At 38.1% G+C, this 6,548-nt stretch overlaps 1 long non-coding RNA gene across 1 annotated transcript; it reads left to right on the forward strand.

Annotated features, from left to right (window-relative positions):
- The first annotated feature begins 214 nt into the window (after nt 1-214).
- LOC122083141 lies at nt 215-1,676 on the forward strand. Its single transcript, XR_006141571.1, has 3 exons — nt 215-1,300; nt 1,394-1,446; nt 1,620-1,676. It is a non-coding gene; the product is annotated as an uncharacterized LOC122083141 (long non-coding RNA).
- Nucleotides 1,677-6,548: the final 4,872 nt, after the last annotated feature.

Below are 6,548 nucleotides of genomic sequence, written 5' to 3' on the forward strand. Positions count from 1 at the left end.
AATTTAATTGCAATTGGTGGTGGGAGATGCTCACAAATGACCCTAATTTTGCCCAGGGGTAGGTAGAAAATTTAGTTGGAATACCCAGGGTGTAAATTGGGGAAAAAGAGACCTTATTGATTTAATACAGTGCTCAGAGACCCAATTTAAATTGGGGAAATGGACTCTAAAGGTGTAGGGAATTTATTTGAAGTTGGTATGATGTAATACATCTGCTGCAAACTGCCTGGCACAGTTCTGCCAAGAGAAGCAGGGCTATTGGGCTGAAAATGCATGCCAGGGGAACTGGTCAGCCGATAGACGTCTAAGCATCCTACATTAAGGCTCCTATCAGGTTATCAAAATGATTCAAAATGTATTTTTTTGTTTCTCCCTTGGATTGCAGTGAGTGTGATAATAATGTTATAATAGGCATAGAGGAGAGTGACATATTCCAGGTAGTCAAGTATAGTTTATTTGCTTCTCTCTCTAACCCTTGCTATTTGTGTCTACCTTTAGTTGTTTGATACTAAAAGTTAGCGATGGGGGAGTAGGAAATATGATTATTGAGCAGGAGAATTTGAGAAGTGGATATGATGATAAAAATTTTACCCCTTTAGATCATAACATGGTTTACTACCCACTCTGACTGAGTTCTTAGGGGATGATTCTGTATAACAGTTCAGTGGAAGAACTTGAGGGCATCCTTGGGGATATGCACCGGGTGCTGTAGCTAATCTTGTAGCCCTAGAAGCGTGTGTACAAGCTGATAATGAAGGATGCGATATCTCTCACGAAGGTAATGAAATTATCCATGAGGAGACTGTATCCACAAATGAAGCTGTTAGTGTTTTTTTCTTTTTGTCCATTTCAGGTACAATTTTTTGATTTCATGAGCATTTTGTCTTTCTCTGAAATAGATAGTTAGATGCAAATTTAAATTCCTAAATAACTCTGTTGTTTATTTATGTATTTCAGGATCAGTCGGGGGGTTATCATGTAACAGCACTAAGGCACCCCTTTTTTATCTATGACGAAAACCAACTGGAGAGTTGTTGTTTCTTATGTACTAAGTTTCAAAATTCCTTGCGAAATTGAAGCATTTGAAGCATGCTTCAATGTTGTATGTCAACCAAGAGATTTGGTGTGGGTTTAATAATCTCAGTTCCTATTCTGAAACTTTTATTTGTGGGTTTTGTAGGATGATGGACCAAGGCTCCCAGGCTTCCAGGATTCCATGTCATCACCTAAAGCAAGTCCGTCATCCCCAAAATCTTCTCCCCCAAAAAACTATGGGTAGTGATGGGCTACTCTCATGATTGTATGTCTCTGAGTTTCCCTATCTATATTCAAAATGCATGGTCCTAAAGGCTTAAGTTATTGTTTAACTTCTAATTTCATTGCTTAAATGTAGCCAACACCAATTTCCAAGGAGATAGAGATGGAACATTCTCCATTGGGAAAACTGTGAGAATCAGAGTTGGTCCTTTAAAGGATTACTTATATCGGATTATTGCCATCTATTGCTCTATTGCTATTATTATGCTCAGTTTTCTACTGAAGATTTCTTTAAAGGGTTACTTATATCTTTTATGGGTAGGTTAAGTTTATTTATAATAATTTTCTTGATGATTTTGTAGTTAAATGTGAACATCTTTCTGAGGTTCGTGTGAAGACCTGCAGAGTGTTTTAGGTATATCTTATGTTTTGGATTATTTCTGTTCTATATTTCTTTACTGATAGGATTTTTGTTTATGTTTTCATTCAATCTATTTCCATCTTCTTAAAGTAGGGATCTCGCTGGTTTGTCCGTTTTAACTCATTTTTTGTTCTAACTTTTGGGGTCTTAAGTCTACCCAATGTAGAACTGGTCCCACTCATATTTGGCCATTTTATGCTTCTTCTTTGGCCAGTAAATCAGCCAAATTCTCTCTTTTTGCTATACAAATGGATCCACCACAGCAGGGCGGCCTATTTCCTGTGCCAGCTAGGTCTTGACACTGAGCTCAGCTGCTTCCAGTTTAATAAGGTGTTACACTCTGTCTGCCTCCTCAAATCTAGGGGGCCTTTATCTGAGAAGAGTCAATGATAACATCCAAGCTGCCACCCTCAAGCTCATATGGAAAATTGCCTCTAAGCGCAATAGTATCTGGGTGAAATTGATATTCTCCTCTCTCCTTAAAAAGGACTCTATTTCATGGTCTCTCCTGCATCTGATGGTTCCTGGGTCTGGAAAAGCATCGTTAACCTTAGACCATGTGCCCTCAATACCATCTCCTCCATCAGTAATGAATGGGTCTTCCACCTACTTCTGGTTAGATAATTGGCATCCTGTTGGGGTCCTCCTCTCCATTGTCAGTACCCGCACTTTTTACTCCTCTGGCATTCCTTGAAATGCTATGATTGATTCTTCATTTTAAATGATGCTTGGTTCACTCTTCCCTCCCCTTCCCCAGCTAATATCTAGGCCATCCTCCTGCTCCCCTGTATTGTACGCGAGGACAAGATTTCCTGGAGCCCTTTTTTCAATGGCCGCTTCTTCTCTACCTCTGTATGGAACCTTATTCGCACCATTGCCTCAAGAGTCCCTTGGCACAATGTTACTTAGTTCAATGTCACATTCCCATTATAAAGCGCAGGCTAACACAGACGTTGTTATGCTGATCGGGGTAAATAATGTTTATGCTCAGCCTTTTTGTAGATTTTTGCTTGTAATGCACATTTGAACTGTACTTTGTTTTTTTTTTCTAATAAATATATATATATATATATAGAATATTATTATTGCATATGTAATGTGAATTAATGATTCTGTAGATGCTTAGTTATGTCCGGCGTGGTGATTTGTAGGACTGTCTGTGAGTAATAAAAAAGAAAAAACTGTAACCCAGTGTACACAAGGATCTTGCTATAGCATGCTCTTGGAGGGCCAAATGTACGCCACCTTACAGTCTTCTTTGTAGGAGTGCCTGTTTCGAAGTTTCTAATTTATAACCAACAAGTGCAGGTGCTAAATTTCTTACTTTTCATACCTATTGAAAGCTGAATCTGAATTTAAAAATATAATCACGTGCTTGAAAAGAGAAATTTTACAACATAAGTTTTTCTCTCATGTCCCATTGAAGTTTGCACTAACTGGAATTTTTAAGTTGATTGTTTTTCTTTTAGTGCTTCATCATCGCAGTGTATTTAACTATCATGGAAAAATTTTCATCTGGAATTGATTCACAGCCCTGTCAGGTGAATTAAGCTTCTTTATTACAAACAAAAGGTATACTACTCCCCTTCTCTTATTTGGGTTGCTCTGGTTTGTGATCGCATGAATACTCGAGGAAAATGTGAGTCTTCCTCTTTATCATTTTCTTGTTATTTTATTTTAAATAGAATCCAGATAAGTCGTTACTCACTATCAATTTTCTCCAGGACGATTGATGTGATGAGGATCTGATGATGGAGGTCTTTCATTGAGGAGCCTTTGTTCTTTGCTATCGGAACCATTGGTATCAAGTTTGAGGACAACAATAGTTATGTGAGGTTGATGGCTCTAAATCTTGATGAGTTTGGAAGCCATAATTGTAACACCCTAAATTTAAAACCTCCTCAGCTTTAATGATAGAATTTAATTGAGAAAAGTAAAGGGAGGAATGAGAAGTAGAAATTCAAGGTAAGCAGTTGCACAAGTATGTACAATTGTGTGGATAAGAAAGTAGATAAGGGTGAAGGATAGGGAAGGTGAGAGAGTGGTCTACAGGTGTGGGGAAGAGTCTCACATAAGGTGGACTACTCCGGGCAGAAGGTAGGATAATAGGGAAGCCAGCAAAAGCAAAATGATGGGATAGCCTCTGGCTAACCGGCCAGCCTGTTGCAGTGGCAGAATGCCTAGAAATTGTATTTTTCCTTTGTGGGCCCCACTATTTTGTAGGGTAATTCTACCCATTCTTGCCATAGATTGGGGCATGAATAAGGAGGTCATAATGCGACTAGTTTCATGTTAAACTTTAATTTGTATAGTGAGTTGTTTAAGTTTAATTACTTAAGAAAAATAGGTTTTATCAACGAAATACTTTTCCAAACAGACCCTAAGGTCTGTTTAGCTATATAAAAGGGGTAGATAGTTTACTGCCTCATACGAGGGAAAACATAGAGGAGAAAGAAAAGAGAAGGAAAGGAGGAGAGAAGGAAGAAGAAGGAAGGAAGAGAGAGGAAGTGTTGCTGTTCCTCTCTGTTGCACTCTCTACTACTACTGCTGCTCCACTCTACTGTTACTACTGCTGCTGTATCTGCACTCTCAGATACTGCCAATAGTGAAAGGATGTTGCCAGAAGGTGCTCCATCGTTGGAGAAAGGAATCCAGAGCTGCACAGTTGCATGTGGATTGCTTGTACACGCCTAGGAACTTCAATAGGTAATTACCTAAACCCAACTCAGTGAATTAAGCTAGGTTAAGAATCGGCTAGGCTTAAGGTTAGTATAAAAATGAAATTGGGTGAGAGAAACTGCTGGTGGGAACTCAGTACAGCTTCCAACTTCAACAACCCCAATTTTGGGACCCCAAATGTAACCCAACTAACTGTAGTGTTAACCCAGAAACCCTAAACCATGGGGATATTTGTAATTGAACTAAATTAATTGCAATGGGTGCTAGGAGTTGCTCATTCATGACACTAATTTTGCCCAGGGGTAGGCAGGAAATTTAGTTGGAATACCCAGGGTGTAAATTGGGTAAAAAGAGACCTTATTGATTTAATACAGTGCTCAGAGACCCAATTTAAATTTAGAAATGGATTCCAAAGGTGTAGGGAATTTATTTGAAGTTGGTATGACGTAATACATCTATTGGGAACTACTTGGCACAGTTCTGCACAGAGAGACAGGGTTGTTGGGCTGAAAAAGGCCTATTATGCCAGGGGAACTGGCTAGCCGGTAGACGTCTAAGCAGCCTGCATTAAGGCTCTTATTAGGTTTTCAAAATGATTTAAAATTTTTTTTTTTTGTTTTTCTCTTGGATTGCAAAGAGTGTGATATTAATGTTATCATTGGCATAGAGGAGAGTGACATATTCCAAGTAGTCAAATTTAGTTTATTTGCCTCTCTCTCTAACCCTTGTTGTTTGTGTCTACTTTAGTTGTTTAGATACTAAAAGTTAGCTATAGGGGATTAGGAAATATGACTGTTGAGCAGGAGAATTTGAGAAGTGGATTTGATTATAGAAATTTTACCCCTTTAGATCACAACATGGTTTACTACCCACTCTGACCGAGTTCTTTGGGGATGATTCCGTACAACAGTTCGGTGGAAGAACTTGAGGACATCATTAGGGAAATACACTGGGTGCTGTAGCTAATCGTGTAGCCCTAAAAGCATGTGTACGAGCTTATAATAAGGGATGTGATCTCGCTCACGAAGGTAATGAAATTATCCTTGAGAAGACCATATCCACAAATGAAGTTGTTAGTGTTTTTTTTCATTTTGTCCATTTTTGGTACAATTTTTTGATTTCATGAGCTTTTTGTCTTTCTCTAAAATAGATAGTTAGATGCAAATTTAAATTCCTAAATAACTCTATTGTTTATTCTTGAATTTCAGGATCGGTCGGGGGGTTATTATGCAACTGCACTAAGGCACCCTTTTTATCTATGATGAAAACCAACTGGAGAGTAGTTGTTGCTTATGTGCTAAGTTCAAAATTCTTTGAGAAATTGAAGCATTTGAAGCATGCTTCAATGTTGTATGTCAACCAAGAGATTTGCTGTGGGTTTAATAATCTCAGTTCCTATTCTGAAACTTTTATTTGTGGGTTTTGTAGGATGATGGACCAAGGCTCCCAGGCTTCCAGGATTCCATGTCATCACCTAAAGCAAGTCCGTCATCCCCAAAATCTTCTCCCCCAAAAAACTATGGGTAGTGATGGGCTACTCTCATGATTGTATGTCTCTGAGTTTCCCTGTCTATATTCAAAATGCATGGTCCTAAAGGCTTAAGTTGTTGTTTAACTTCTAATTTCATTGCTTAAATGTAGCCAACACCAATTTCCAAGGAGATAGAGATGGAACATTCTCCATTGGGAAAACTATGAGAATCAGAGTTGGTCCTTTAAAGGATTACTTATGTCGGATTATTGCCATCTATTGCTCTATTGCTATTATTATGCTCAGTTTTCTACTGAAGATTTCTTTGAAGGGTTACTTATATCTTTTATGGGTAGGTTAAGTTTATTTATAATAATTTTCTTGATGATTTTGTAGTTAAATGTGAGCATCTTTCTGAGGTTCATGTGAAGACTTGCAAAGTATTTTAGGTATGTCTTATGTATCGGATTATTTATGTTCTGTATTTCTTTACTGATAGGCTTTTTGTCTATGCTCTCATTCGATCTATTTCCATCTTCTTAAAGTAGGGATCTTGCTTCCAATGCACATATTTAAAATCAAATTTGGTCGACAGGTATGGACATTTTCTCCATGATTTTTTGGTTAAATGTGAGCATCTAACTACCCCTTTTTTTTTTTTTCTGCAATGGTGATGCATGCTTAAAGTCTTGGAAATGCCCCCAAACTACCCCTACCCAT

This window comes from Macadamia integrifolia, chromosome 7, assembly GCF_013358625.1.
Source record: "Macadamia integrifolia cultivar HAES 741 chromosome 7, SCU_Mint_v3, whole genome shotgun sequence".
Classification (NCBI taxonomy): domain Eukaryota; kingdom Viridiplantae; phylum Streptophyta; class Magnoliopsida; order Proteales; family Proteaceae; genus Macadamia; species Macadamia integrifolia.